We start from the raw sequence: 16,438 nt of genomic DNA on the forward strand, positions 1-16,438 counted from the left end.
CAAAATTAATCGCAGTAAATCAAAGCTTAGACCTGACCGAAGAAAACACAAGGGTGCCGGAACCCACTATTTCATCATTATTTCTCCAAATAGGTAGGTTCTGCGCCAGTTTTTTTACAGCTATTTCATTCTAACGGCTAACATTTAAACTAAGACAAAGTTAGTCGGACCGAAACAAGCCTTTAACCTTATGGCAGATGAAATTCAACGAAAGGTGTTAGAATCCACTTTTTGAACTTTTGCTACCAGAAAGTAGTTCTACATCAAAATTTGCAGAAGTATTCATCAAAATGGCTAACATTTAAACTAGATATTCAAGAAAGCAAATCAATGCTTGAACCTTATGACCAAATAAATATTCAAGAAAAGTGCCAGAATACATTATTTAAACTTTATTGGTCAGAGAAAGTAGTTCTGCATCATGTTTTACAGCTATTTCATCATAATGGTTAACATTTGACTGAACTTAATCAATAAATCCAAGATTTATCGCGCTCAATCAAAACAAGAACCTTGTGACGGACAAACACTTAATAATGGTGTTGAATTTTATTGCCCAGAAATGGTAGCTCTGGGTCAAAATGTTTGTCATAATGCCTAAATTCAACCGCACGGAAGAAACATTAGAAATTCTACTAAATATTTGCATCAATGTGATCGGAAAAGGCACCTCAAGCTTGCCAAAACTGCTAAAACGAAGATTTAAAGCAACGTCGGTGAAGCCTTACCTTCAAGAGTCACAATCTGATCCTGTTCAGTAAAGAATCGTGCTCCAACACCATGGCTATGTTTCATTCCAACTGCGACCTCAAAAAACGCAAGGAAATCACGCTTTATATTTCCTGACAAGCGAAAAACCGTTGTCAGGTGGTCGGGTAAACTTGATTAGTCAAGGTGGTCGGTAAACTCGACCCAGTCAAGTTAGTAGTAATTTATGGGATACTCTTCTTAGAATTTTTGAAATATCATTCATGTAAAATATAGCATAGCCAGAAAGACTCCAGGCAAATTTGTCAATTGAAATCTCTCAAATAACAATAACTCCACCACTTCTCTCCGAGACATTGCCCTTCAGATTCCAGCACATCGGACTTGCAGCAAATACTAAAAGCCCAACCGGAAATGGCCAAAGAGCCCATCATGCGAGGGAACTGCGACTTCGCTGCCCAGAATTCCGCGCCTATTTTTGCCACGGAGCCGAGGTGTGGAGAGAAGGTGAATACGCTTCGCGAGAACACGCAGTCCCTCTTCTGTCCATTCGTGGATCGAACACTGGCCGTTAGTGTCATACTTTTAAAGGAAACGATCCGTAAGTGGGAGATGTGTAACTAGAAAGTTGACTTACCGACCAATCCAAATCCAGAGGCTCATTTGCGTAAGCGCCGTCAAAATCTCCAACGACCACAAAATCAGGTGATGGTTTTGTTAATCACGGTTGTCGTCCAAGAATTGGATGGAAGTCACCTTTGAGATGCCATCCTGATACTGTTAGGCACGCCAAGAAAACATGGTTTGCAATTTCCACCTAACATCTCGTAGTAGGTTGGAAATGGCACCTACTATTGTCATAGCTTGATTCATTTGCCTCACCGCGGGGAGGGGACATTCTGTCACAATGAAACTGTTTGGAATTATTTTTCAGGTATTAAGATAAGCATAGATTTATATTAACGAAGAATCTAATATAAAGATTTAAACATGGATCAGATCAAATTTCCAGAAAGGTTATTTATTTTAAATGGTAAATAATTTATAAATATTTAAGTAAATTTATTTTAAAGTGTAAATAATGTATAATTATTTAATGTCTAAATTGTATTTCTAAATGATGATGGTGGTGGTGGTGGTGGTGGTTAACGTCCACTCAAATCAAATTGATTTAGCAGACTTTTTTAGTTTTTAATTATCTGGCTCCTCGTCTTTCTTGGCGAGATTAATGCTATAGCTTTCTTTTTTTTTCTCTACGGTCTTCCAACTTCTTTTATCTTGCATCTTCTTCATCTCTTCTAGTTCTTGGGACATTGGTGTCTTAGCTTCGTGATCCATTGTGTTTGTCCTTTTGAAGGTAGTCGAAGAAGAAGTTTGGTCTAGGAGATCTGCTTTGCTGTTAAATGAAGATTTATTTTGTGCAGTATTCGAATCATCATAACTGTTGATGTTTGAGGGGTTGTCGAGTTCACTTTTTTGTTATTGGGCGGGGCTTTCTCCCTGCTTGTCTTGAGAGTTGTTTCTTTCTTGCTCGATTTCTTGTGATTCAAAGTTTTCTCTTGAGTATTCTTCTTTGATGACAGTGTAGTGTTATTTTTGTGCTCCTTCCCACCATGTAGATCTATGGTAGTTTTATCTAGCAGAATTTTTCTCGAAGGCTTTTGGGCAATTTTTGGCTAGGTGGTCTGTCTCAAAGCAGGATCAACATCTGAAGAGGACACTTTCATAATCGAGTTTCTGGTTCCACACATAGTCTTTACTTGTTAGGTTTATTTCAACTGGGAATCCGACGCTGAAGTCCATTTCCACACAGATGCGTGCATAGGTAGTTCTGGCATATTCCTCTGTTTCTGGGCACCTGCAGTAAAATTCCCCAATTGCATTTCCAATGGCCTTTATCGATAAGAGATTCCAGAGATGCAAAGGTAGACTTGGCAATCTCACCCAAACTGGTGCTGAGGTTATCACTGTTGTTGACGGATCGAATGATGGGTTCCATGGCTTCATGAATAGGCCTGATTTTTCCCAAAACCAAGGGACGGAATCTAGAATACATTGTCTGCTTTCAGGATTTTCAAAATCTACTATAAAGAAACCCCTAGCACAGAGGTATATATTAATTTCATCAAAAATGACAGGCTTCCATACCTCCGAGATCCGATTGTGGAGAGTTGTCAGCTGCGGCCAAAAACCATTGAACCGACAGATTAGGGCACTTTCGAAAAATTTCAAAGCCTCATCAAGTGAGGCCTGGACCACCTGGACAGTGGGAGCTGGGGCTTCACTAACGATATGGGCAGGAGCTTTCCCTCCAGAAGCAGACAGAAATGAGCCAGCAGTTATTTTTGCGAAGCTGGGAGCCATATTTTACTTGCCCGTAGAACCCAACGGCAGAGAAATAAAGAAGAAGATAAGATTAGATCTAGATCTAGCCGCAGAAGATTAGATCTAGAACCTAGCCGCAAAAAAGATTAGATCTAGATCTAGATCTAGCTGCAGAAGATTAGCTAGAACCGGGTGGCAAAATATCAGTAAGCTTTTTAGCTTTTTTAGCTTTTTTAGCTTTTTAATCGGCAAGAAAACCCTTAGAGTATTTTAATTGCATGACTCGTACACAGATCTATCGATCTCAACTTCAATTTAACTTTGCATAGGTCTTAGCTTTTACAAAGTTATCGTGGCAGAAAACAATCGATCAAAACCCCCTAGCCGCAGAACAAACAAGGGAGCCGCAGAACAAACAAGGGAGCCCCAGATCAGTTCTTAAAAATATCAGCCAGCCACGGAACAAATGAGGGAGCCGCAGATCAGCCGCAGCCGCATAAGAGATCAGCCGCAGTCCCAGATCAGTTCTTATGCACGCATCTACTGCCAAAGAGATCAGTCGCTGTCGCCGCAGCCGCAGAAGAGATAAACCGCAGAATAACGTGTGTATTGAGTTATTTTAAACTGTTTTTTTGTTGATAATATATTTTCAAGTCATATGGATAACTAATTAAATATGCATAGCATATTTTTTTCTTTTTTATTATTGCCGACATTGTTTTGTATTTAGAAAATATTTTATTTTTATTTTAAAAATGACTGATATATTTACACATCACCTTCGGTGGGTTGTAGAAGAATGAGCCTCTCAGCGCTATCAATTAAATCTAGAAACTATTATATAGAATAAAATACATGCACAAAATCTAATTTCATACTAAGACATATAGTGGTTAAGATTCCCAATTAACAATGGAAAATAAGTACATTTGCAATTATGTTCTTACATGTCCATATATATATAGAAAGAAGAAAGAAAGAAATCATTTTAACGTCCACGAGGCTAAAGATAGCCTATGCGACAGATTGCTTCTTCATATGCTCGATGTATCCGGCCCTTTTTATGTGAAGCTTCAAAATAAATACTCTCTGCTTCTCAACAAACCCCTCGCTAAATAGATTATCCCAAGAGCTAGTTGTTAGCATATCTGCATAACTTTCCATATTTCCTTTGAAGGCCTCACATTCTAAAATCAAATGTTTTTATGTTTCCACATTTTCCAAAAGAACAAAAAATGCATACTCTTTCTTCCCACATTTCTTTTAGCCTTTTCCAGCGCCATGTTTCACAGCGGAGTTGATGAGAATTAATCCTTAACTGAGCAATAAGAATTTTGGCTCTCCAAGGGATATTGGCCTTATGTATACTTTTGGTTGATGACTATGAGTGGGATTAAACACTTCAATATAGTACTTTTTCTTTCTTCCTAGCTCTTTATCCCAAGTACGCTTGTGGAATTTTTCCATAACAAAAGCTTTTATCTCTTTGTTGTTTATGGAACACACGTTCAAGCAAATACTCCATTTACCAAACCATTTGTTATTTTGTTGCATCTAAGTTTTTTTTCTTTTGCATAATATGTCATTAAAAACAACCTTAGGCCATCTACCTATTGAACCTCAGAATTACCTTCCCCTTTACATTTGTTCTCATCTTTTTCTCTTGATTTCTCATAAGACTACATATCCAATCAATGATAAATGCTAGATTTTGTCTTAGGAAAGCATTAAAATGATCGTCATATTATATTTTCATGTTCTTGCTATTTTAATAGATTTTTGCAAATTAGCTATTCTGCAGCTGACTGTGAGTTCCATAGTTACTCTCATGGTTTGGCAGGTTATAGGTGTTAAATGAAGAACTGGGCCACATGGGCATCTCCAGAATCAACTCCACGTGGATTCTATCCTATTCACTTGGTCCAAATCGACAGAAAAGCAAAGCATGCCTAAAGTCATGATTAAATATGGAGTCAAATACGTTATCTAGTAGCAGTAGGACATCTTGATTTGTTCTTTCGTAGCTAATCAAGAGTCTAATAGTTTTGTTGAAGAGGTAATGCGGATTATGCCACTTGTAGCTGATCAGAAGTTGAGGAGTTAATGCAGATCAAGCCACTTGTAGTTGATCAGAAGTTTAACAATCTCATTACAATTTGAATTAAGCCACTTGTAGCATATCTTCTTATAAACAGTCACGATAGATTCGGATCAAGCCACCTGTAACAAGATTTTCTCTTAGACAGTTATGTTATTTTTCTATAAATATCAGTTGAATGAAACCGAGAGGTAGTAAGAAGCTAGAAGGAATTACAGGCTTTTGTTAAATACTCTGTTCAGACTTCGTTTTATTGATAATACAAACTCTATTTTGTCAATGGTGGTTTAAAAGTGCATATTTAGTTAGCCGTCATCCAGCCACATCAGTTGCAAAGGGCCCCTGCACTGAAGGAGGTTTTTCACTTGTTGTTTTCATTTTAATTTCTATTACTCTTTTTCTACAAGTCTGTTTTCTCTAGTTTTGTTTCATTTCAGTTTGTAATTGATAGTGTAAGGATAAAAATCACAACTGTGCAAGTCTTCTTCTTCTGAGATATTATATGAGAAATCACTGAATGAAGAATGAAGTAATGGGAATACACAATTGCTTAGCTTCTTACTGTTTTGATTACTCATTTTCTTAGCATAGAACTGTTAATTAGTTGTATTAATAGATGTTCTCAAAACCATTTCGAAATGATGATAATTATGACTTAATTGGTTTAATATCTAATTCATGCAGTGATTGAGCTTGCTCAGCGCATTTTTAGTTTTACAAACTGTCATCTTTTCTTTTCTGTTTTCAGGTCATTACTTAGATGCATCACTTGACATTCCCAAAAAAATCATTTTAAAGATATTGATTCTATCATATTCCAAAATTTAATGGTTGAATGGCTAAATGAATGCAATTATTGAATTGCCTTATGCATCAATATTACTTTTGGTTTTAAGAATTAGATCCATGGATTAGGACTAAATGATAGGATAAGATAGATGATCTATTTCTCTTATTAGGTCCTAACTAGTTAAAATGATTCTTGGTCCATTTTTAGGAGATTAGGCTAACTTAGGAACCTATCCTTTTCTTTAAAACTCATTAGATCCATGTAAATCTCTTATAGATTGTATAGTCTTAGACATCAAAGAACAGAAACCCTCAAAACAAACATAAAATACAAAACAATGAAATAAGCGAAAAGTTAACTAAGCACATATAGTGCATCACACTTCATCAATCTACAAACCTCGGTTGATAATTCATGCAAGCAATTTAGGACACTAAAGTGACTAAAAACTACCCTCTTCCATTTGCTCAATTTTTTTTAAATACCTTATGACTCGCCCTATAGCAATTGCTTCAATAGGAGCAGTCCATGTTTCACTTAACAAGATAGCATAAGGAATTGCACTTTTAATCTTGAATTTGTTTGTAATCAAACGCTTCTGAATTTTCTCAATTTGTTTCCACTGCATGTCAAATGTAATGTTGGCCCATAGTTCACAACCATAGAGAACCACTGGAATCACTAGAAGCCCAAAAAGAGTTTGAGTAGTTTTCTAGTCTCATAACTCTGTCTCTTTACACCTATTTTGAAAAGCATAAAATGCTTTCCAACCCCCCAAAGTTCTTTTCTTTCTACAGCCACCCCATCTTAGATTTTTGTTGAAGTTAATTCTAAGGTATTTGTAATCCGCAACTTCTTCCAGAATGTTGTCTTGAAAGTAGAACTTATATTGTTTATGTTTTCTTTTCTTAGAGAAAACCACTACTTTCGTTTTGTTGATATTGACTTGCATCCCCACACTTCTATAAAAATGCTCAAGGGATAGTAAGTGTTGTTGCAAACCAAGAGCCGATTTAGCAATCAGAATAAGGTCATATGCATACAAAAGAAGCCTTATAACAAACTTGCCCAAATAGATACCATCACCCCCTTGCGAATTTAACCATTCCTCAAGCTTGTCGATATATAAACCAAAAAGGATAAGAGACAGTGGGCAACCTTGCTTGACCCCAATATCACTTCTAAAACTTTTAGAAATGCCTACTAAAGTTCTAATTTTGACTTTCACCTCTTCATATAGCCTATGCACAGTTGCTCTCAAATGTTTAGGAACCCCAAGTTCCTCCATTCTGTGCCAAAGCTTATACCCAGGAACCGAGCCAAATGCTTTTTTGAAATTAACAAAGCAACAAAAGGCTTCTTCCTTTTTCTCCCAAACTTTTTCAATGATGTGCCTTAAAGTTATACAATTATCGACTGTGGAATGTTTAGGTCTAAAACCTACTTGCCCTTTAGCATGCTTATCTCTTTCTTCTGCCCACTTGCTAATTATATTTTCTAGCATGCTTCCAAACAGCTTTGCAAACAAAGGGTTTATCATGATGGTCTTATAATTGGAGGGATTATTGATGTCACCGCTCTTGAAAAGAGATATTGCCAGACTAGTTGTCCAATCTATGGGGAGCCCATGTTGTATGATGTTGTTGAAAATTTTTGCAATGTGAGGTGCAAGAATCTTTGAGCCCCACTTTAGATATTCTTCTTGGATTTCAGCTAAGTCTTTTACTTTTCCAACTCCCAACTTCTTGATGCCCATCTCTACCTCTTACACCGTGAAGAGTTCATTATCAGTGTTGACCAAGGGGCCGGGTGGGGGGGTTAACCTTGGTATCCTTCTCATAGAGTTGTCTTGCATAGTCAACCCATTTAGAAGTTGTAATACTATTTCCAATTTGTATCTTTTTCGGTTGGAGCTCCTTCCAAAATAATTTGGGACTATTTTTCATAAGGAAGATTAGTTCTTCCCTCCTTGAAACCATGAAATCAACCTTTTTCTTGCTTAATAACTGCTTGTAAGCTTTGAGCTTTATGTTATCCTTGTTTGACTCTTTCCACATTCTCCTTGCCTTTTTGCATTCCTCGTCAAACTAGGCATTAACCGGAAAGAAATTTGTTTCAGACTTCTTAATCTTTGCTCTTTTGCACTTTACAAGTGCACATTGAATTAAATGTGTTAATTGATGACTATGAAGGTTGTGAATTGTGATTTTCTCCTTCTCGAAGAGCCTCTCTAGCATCATTATAAAGGTATTACAATTTTCTGGGGTCAAAAGAAGTATGCCTTGTGGGAGATTTTTTTGGACATGCTAAATTTTTTACTCTAATTGTTTCTTTCCAGTTCAAGAGAAACATAAATAAATTGGCTTGTGATCTGATTTTAAGTCCCACAACTGATCTCAAATCAAAACTTCGTCCATTTTCTCACACAAACCATGCGAGCAAATTACATAATCTACTACACTAGCTCCATTGTAAGTATTGCAAGTGAAATTACCGAACTTTGCCCATCTAGTCAAGCCATTACAAATGACTAAATCAAAGGCCCCACATAGAGTAAGCAATTGTTCACCAAAGTGATTGTAGCCCTTGTCCTCTGAAATTGTTTCCCACTGATGATTACTCTCTTTTATAAGACAAATAGGGTGGCAATCATTTTACAGCAAAGAATGTTAGCTTTCTCACTTGCAGTTCTAACATTGAAATCACCCACTATAAGGACTTCACCTAGCTGGGAATATTTGTAATATCTGCTTTTAAGGTTGCAAATGGATCTTTATGGTCAAGGCCTCTACCTTTGTATATTTTTGAAACTTGCGGCGCAAAATAGCATGCTGCAATTCTGATGTGGTTTCCATTTTCTGATATTTTAAACTAAATGAATTGCTTATTTGAGTCTTTTTTTTCTAACTGAATGAGACGACCTTCTTTCTCCCTTACTAAAACCATGATACTGCCATGCCCTTTGCCATTCCTTACTACCTTGTTCCACACTGCCATCTTCCAGTATCCTTCAAACAGAGGTGTCTTGCACCCTTCATGCTCATGTGTTTCTATGAGGAAAATTATGTCTCTATCTTCCGCAATATGCCCTAACTTAGGTCCTGGTCTCCATGGGTAATCTCTGCAGTTCCAATAAACTAATCTTAAGGAAACCTACGTATGACTTGATTGTTATTTATTTTGACATACAAGACTCACATTTGAGTCTTTGTCCCTAATTTCCCATACTGACCTTGCTCCCTGATTTCCTGTTGAAGAGTTTGTTGCCTCTTCTTTATTGCCATCTTGCTGCTCTGTTTTGAAAGGAGGTCCAAATCATGCTATCACAGCTTTTCCTTTAAAAATCCATGCTCTCTTGCCTTCATCTCTTGCTGCCCTAACCTTTAACATTTCCTCCTGTTGTTTTACAGTTAAATTCTCTTCTAGGAAAAAGCAAGAACCCCTTAAGAGATGTTTCTTGCTTAGAATATATATATATATACGAAATATTTTTTTTTCAACAATATAATTTCAAACAAAAATGTGATTTTATTGTTTAACAAGCAATTTTGAATGCATAAATAGATTCAGCACCATGAAAAAACTCATGGGATACTCAAATTCTACAAATTAAACAAAAACCTCTACTAGATTTTGGTTAAAATTAAATAGAAAAAATGACATGAAAAAAACCATTTCATTTATAAATTAGACTATATATAAGAAATATTATTTTTAAATTTATAAAAAAATTATTAATCTAAAAATTAATTAATTATGGTATAAATATTTATTATGAAATTTTCCTATAATTATAATACTCAATATTTGGTACATACATACTTACAACAGTATATGCCCTATAATATATCGTAATATTTAATTCCAAAATGCGATCTAAGAAATATAACCTATCACAAGATGTAAGTTACAATCCAGTATAATACTTGGAACTACCTTATAGTTACTCCATAATTACTCACTCAAATTTGAGATAATCTATTTAACATCTAGTTCTTGGGATAATCTATTTAGCAAGGGGATCTAAGAAATATAACCTATCACAAGATGTAAGTTACAAATCCAGTATAATATTTGGAACTACCCTATAACCACTCCATATTTACTCACTCAAATCTGGGATAATCTATTTAGCAGCTAGCTCTTGGGATAATCTATTTAGCAAGGGATTTGTCGAGAAGCTGGGAGCATTTATTGTGAGGCTTCACAGAAAAGGGGTCGAATACATCAAGCAAATGAAGAAGCAATTTATCCCATAGGTTATCTTTAACCTCGTGGACGTTAAAACAATTTCTTCTTTCTTTCTTTCTTCTAGATATACTTACCAGCTGTCTACAAATGTTCACGACATCATTATAGCCTTCGAACATCAACCCCACTTCAAAAGACCGTAGAGGATTGGCTATAACCTCAAAAGCATATACAGATAAGTAAACGAACTGAGAACCCAAAACACTGAAGAGCATTTGTGTATCTCTCGAAAACTCAATGGTCATAACTGAAACAAGAAACTTCAAAGTTATTTGAACTAATTTGAAAGTTGGAATTGTATTTTTTGTATATTTTAAGGATGAAAATTTATGATCAACCTTTGAAATTTTGGCTAAATTTATTATAAGTTCCTTAATATGTAAGAGATAAATTTAATGGTTATATTTTTGTAAATATATATATATATATACATATATATATATGTTCTTCTGCGTCATTTTTACACTTTCACCATATTTGCATTTTTTTAACTATTAAATCGATAAAAACCAGTCGGCCCACTAAATCAAAGTTCGAACCTCGTGTCTGGCAAAAAGCTTAAGGTGGGTGAAAGAATCCACTATTTGGAATTTATTGCTTAAAATTTTATCTTAATACCTTAGATTTAACGGAGCACAAGATTTTTATTTTTGATGTTATGAAAGGGGGAAGTGGAATTATTTACAATTAAGTCAATAAAATAAAGTCGGAGAAACTTTACCATCAGGAAAAAGAATCGAATATTTTGCTATGATTCAATCCAACTGCAACATTACAAAACGGAAGGGAATCATGCTTTTTAGATTTTGATGGGAGAAAATTACTCGTGTATTTTATTAAACATTACATATAAATATAATAAGTATTAGTTTAATATAGAAATTATATTTTAACATTACAATGAATAAGCTGAAAAAATATTTCAACTAATTAACAATTACATTTAATGATGAACATCAATTAATAGGCACATGACAAGTAGGAGTTAATTCTCCAAGTCCCTCCCTTAACTACTACTTGTCTTGTTCTTCTTGTCCGTAATGTCTTCATTAGCTTCTTTAAACATCTTCGAAATTTCATAGAGCGAACTCCATCAAGTTGTCTCATAACCCTCAAAAAGTTGTAGTTGGCAAACTGGATTCCTGAGTTCCACTCCCAAACTCCTAAACCACAGATCTCCCAAAGTCAATTATTGAACAACGTCTCAAGCTGTCACATAACCTCACCAGAAGACCACTCTCACATCTTCAACAAATGAGGGATCTTTCCCTAGATCCACAACTACCAAACTAACTTAACAACCATCTATATTGAGCCTTACTTCCACTCGATCTCTTAAATAGTAGCTTTAGACACAACCAATTACATTTTTGCAATAAAAACTGAACTACTAGTCATTCTATGGTCGACCTCCCATCTACCGAGATACATGGGTGCCAACCGCTATACTTGCTAGTTAGATAGAAGAGTCGTCTAGATACAAAATGTATCTAGAGTCAGTTATTACACCATGACCTTTTCATCTGATTTTGAAAATTCATCATCACTTAATTTACAAACAAATTATAATATTAATAATTTATCTACTACCCAACAAGATGCACATGATCTAGGTTGTCATTTTGCACATCCCTACATTGGACGCTGCCAAAACATCATGGACCAATAAGAAGACTCGGTCGGAATTCAATGAGTCTCGGCCTCAATTTTTGTTCGTAAGCAGCCCAAAAGAGAGATTTGAATTGAAACATTTTTGTAATCTCCTTGAGCTTCACACGCCGCAATGCACCCTAGTGCAAATGAATCCCATGATGATAGAATCTTCTGAATGATAGAATCTTCTGAATAACAGACTTTCCTTTGGCAAAACTCTCTTTCTTTGCCCTTGTTTTTCGTTAGTCTCATTGTTTTTTAGTTGTATTGTACCTTCATTTATTGTGGAATCCCATTCGTGACCACCGCTCGTGGTCTCCACTTCAACTTTTACTTCTGCTTTGGGTCTTGACTTCAAAGTTGTTGTTGCCTACTTCCAAAGTATTTTCGGTCTTTAGTGTCTCAGAGATATTAAACAACAAATAGATTAAGAAAATCCTTTCGGTAGAAATCACTTAAGAGAAATTTTTGGTCGACGCGTTTTGAACCAACAAGTGTAGTTCATCGTCAAACCAGATGAAGAGGCAGACCATGGCAAACACTTAAATAGAGAGCAATGTAGAAACCATAATTTCAAGTAACGACTATATTTGAACAATAATATTTAAATTATGATATTAATTTATTAATATATTAAAAACAAATATTATTAGGTAACAACTATATTAAACGACTAGTTTTTGAAAAATAATATTTAAATTATGATATTAATATATTAAAAACAAATATTAATAAGTAAGGCTTATATTAAACAATTAGTTTTTGAATACTAATATTTAAATTAATCTATTAAAACCAAATATTATTAAAAAATTATACTACTGGGAAATAATAAAAACAAAAACAAAAACAAACAAAAAAGAATAAAAAAATCAAAGTCAAACTCCAAAAAAGGAGGGAAGTCAAAAATTATAAAATGAGTCAAGACCCTAATAGAGACAAGATCATTTAAAAAATAAAAATAATTAATGGAAATAAAATCTCTAAAATAAAAATAATTAATGTAAAATAAATAAAGGAGTTGTCTTTAGTGCGATTTTTTGGACTTTCCAATGCCGGAATCCGGTGGAAAAATTTGAGATGAAATCTTGATTTGTGTTATTTAAACTAGCTTTTTTACTGTATATATGGATTCAGCACCCTAGAAAACCCTTAGGGCACTTTGGTTGCACAGGATTACCCATCAAGCTTGTGATTTCAATAAATTCCTGCTGGATTTTAGAGAAATTACAACAGAAAAACCCATTGTAAAAGCTTCCAAAAATTCGCACTGAAGACAACTCCTACATAAAAAAAAAAAAAAAAAAAAAAAAAAAATATATATATATATATATATATATATATATATATATATATATATATATATCTACCATTTAAAATATATATATATATATATTCAAAGAAAAGTAATCAATAAATAAAACAAGGGAAACAATAAAATACGAGGCTGAGGCCTATTAAACAAATAGATTCCTAAACTGTGGATGAGAGAAATATCTTAAGGAATGTAGTCTTTGTGAGGAGTTGTCATGATATCACATGAAATCACGATGACGAGCGTGTTCCCATTGTGGCCTTGTATGTGAGCTAGGTCTGTTTGAACCATCCAGCTAACTGATCCTAATCCCGAGAATTGACTAAATTAATCGCAGTAGATCTCACATGTCTTGACGCTCGTTCGCTAGTTGACGTGAATCTATAGATATTCAACAGAAACAACAATATCGGCTCAAAACAAACACCGCATATAAATCCCCACATCAATGGAATCCCCCTGCGGTAAGGGAAATATTGATAGTATTTACAAGTCTGTAATAAACCCTCTCTTCTCTCTGCAAATCTAACTAACAAACAATTCACACTTCCATATACAAACTAACACACTACTAAAAAAAGATGCAGTGATGAATTACAATCTCCCTGCAACAAATTAAGCTCTCACTATGCCCTTGGCCCCTCCCATGAGGGAGTTAGCATAGATAGACTCTAATACCAAGATAAAATTTGATAATACACACAAAACTACCCTTGTATTCTATTAAACATCACATATAAATACAATAAGTATTGGTTCAAGATAGAAATTCTATCTTAACTGTACAATGAACTAGTTGAGAAAATATCTCAACCAAACACCTAAATATGAGCTATAATAGTTGGATTAAATCTCTCAGGTCCAACTAATTAACAACCACACAATAATTACATTTAATGATGAACATCAATTAATAGGAACATGACAAGTAGGAGTTAATTCTCCAAGTAGAAAACAACAAATGGATGCAAAAATGGGATTTCTACCTCAATGTTTGTCCCTCAAATAGAAAAGAGTTAAAGAATTTTGTTATGGAGAAGTTCAGTAAGCCTATGTGGGGAAAAAACTTGGGCAAAAGGAAGAAGTACTATGTTGAGGAATTCAACTCCACTTGTGATCTCCAACAAAAATAGTACATTGGAGCTAACATTTAGTGGAGAGCAAAGATACTTATTGCTCAATTAAGAACTAACTCACATCAACTTCGGTGTGATACTGGAAGGTGGAAAAGACCTAAAGAAGTTTGGGAAAAACGAGCGTGTACTTTTTGCACTTATGGGATAGTGGAATCGGAAAAACATTTCATTTAGGAATGTGATACTTTCAAAGACAATAGGGACAATTATGGCAATATGTTAGCATCGGTCCCTTGACATTGTCTTTTCAGTTAGGGCATTGTTAGAAGGTTGGGTCAGTTGGGCCAACTCATCATCAATGTGAATAAGAAAATGAATAAATTGAAAAAAGTTGTTGGGGTCCCTTGGCATTGTCTTTTCAGAGAGGGGACTGTTAGAAAGTTGGGTCAACTCATCATCGGTTTGAATAAGAAAAGGATTGAATTGCAAAAGGCAAAGCACAAGGAGGCTAGGTCCCATAGACTATTTTTCCTATTAGAAAGTTGGGCCAATTCATCATCAGTTTGAATCAGAAAAGCATTGAATTTCAAAAGACAAAGCACAAGACGTTGGGTCCCATAAACTATGTTTAATCTCATAGACATTAAAATATCATTCATTCATCGTGGATCATTCTTAGGCAAACTAAAACCCAAAGACAAAGCCAAAACACCCCTCATTATTTAAAGCGGAGAAATTATTTTTTTCCTTACCTGCAGAGGTGTCTCATAGACTCTTCCTTGCCTAAGGAGAATACATAATCCCCGTATTCCCTTTCCTTCCTTGTACATGTCTTGGCTCCCGAGGTTCGAACTGGTCACCTGTCTCGGCTTTGAAAATTCATAAATGTGAATTTCTTTTCCTGTGTGATTTAACAAGGCCGCATTGCTAGCGTTCCCTTGTGGAGTTTAATAAAATATTTTGATGTCATGATGTATTGTATGTACTCCAAACAATAATAAAATTGTAAAATGAGTTATATGAATATTTGTTTAACTTTTTTTTATTAATTTTTTTAATATAATTAAACATTTTTTGGATAAATAAACGTTATATATATATATAACATTGAAGAGAATGATAACAAGTTAATAATTATTTATCTAATATTGAATGATGACAATTTTTTTAATATAATGTTCATATTATAGTACACATGTCATGTTATTAGAGTATAGATTGATATAATGAGAGTTGTCTAAATTGTACACATGTTATTTTTACATATTTTTTTCAAATTCATATTTTTTAAATTATTTTGTTGTAAATTAAAAAATAAAACCCATAAAAATTGTCTATTCAATACTTTACACCAATGAAAAAATGGAATTTTTGAATTTAATTACAAACCATTTGTGTTTAAGGTACATAGTAATTAACAAGGCCGCATAGCTAGCATTCCTGCCGCTTAGTTTAGGTTAGCTACTAATTGATTTTGTATTGCTATGATGTAATTAGTTTTGGTTAAATGTAATTCGTCCAAAAATTGATCAAAAGCAATGTTGTTATCATATATTTTTTTTCTAAGATGTTATATAACAATTTCTCTTTTTCTTTTAATGTGTCATTTATAAAGCCAATTGGTTCAAGAACTTTAGTGCTTTTCATGGGTGGCATTGGGAAAGATACAATGTAAGCCTTTTCTCTTTTTACAACTTTTTGTATTGTGGTGTTCATCAAGGTTGGAATTTGGATTTCTCTTTACCTGTTACCAGTCACCAAACATTATGCTTGAAATTTTTCCCTTCAAGATTGATGTGTTGAAAATAATTAACTCTTCAACAATAAGTGTTTGATTAAAAAATTGTCTTCCAATAACCTAATTATATTAAGAAATTTAATTTGTTGTAATGGAAAAAACAAAATGACTATAAAAGGCAAATGATTTAGCAATATATATATAATTGTCTATCTATATATGAGTAACATTGAACTCAAAACTGCAATGTCCGACAAAAGCTCGATTGTTCTTCTAGTGCATTCTCAAGGAGAAGGTGCCAACCTGGGATATTCTCCAGAAAAGATATAAGTCAGGCCCAAGGAGATGTGCTCTATGCAAAAATGACTCTGAATCAATTCAACACCTTTTTGTAAAATTCTCTTTCTCAAGGGAGGTATGGCAAGCTATTGGGGGACTGGTCCAAAAGAGGGTGTCATGGGATGGGAGGACAATAGCGGAAGTA

At 34.4% G+C, this 16,438-nt stretch overlaps 1 protein-coding gene across 13 annotated transcripts in view; it reads right to left on the reverse strand.

Annotated features, from left to right (window-relative positions):
- Positions 1–1,500, reverse strand: part of LOC149214121 (BTB/POZ domain-containing protein At3g50780-like) — a 68,220-nt gene extending 66,720 nt beyond the window's left edge. For 5 of the 13 annotated variants that reach the window (XR_016250887.1, XR_016250882.1, XR_016250892.1 and 2 more), the window contains exon 1: positions 729–1,310. The gene's annotated coding sequence lies outside the window, so the exon portion shown is untranslated. Of the gene's footprint in view, positions 1–32; positions 150–187; positions 208–728; positions 1,311–1,345 lie in introns of those variants that run through there. The other 8 variants (XR_016250889.1, XR_016250884.1, XR_016250888.1 and 5 more) reach the window with 7 other exon arrangements.
- Positions 1,501–16,438: the final 14,938 nt, after the last annotated feature.

The sequence above is a fragment of the Pinus tabuliformis genome, chromosome 1_1 (assembly GCF_031772625.1).
Source record: "Pinus tabuliformis cultivar Carrire ecotype Pingquan chromosome 1_1, CPIR1, whole genome shotgun sequence".
Taxonomy (NCBI): Eukaryota; Viridiplantae; Streptophyta; class Pinopsida; order Pinales; family Pinaceae; genus Pinus; species Pinus tabuliformis.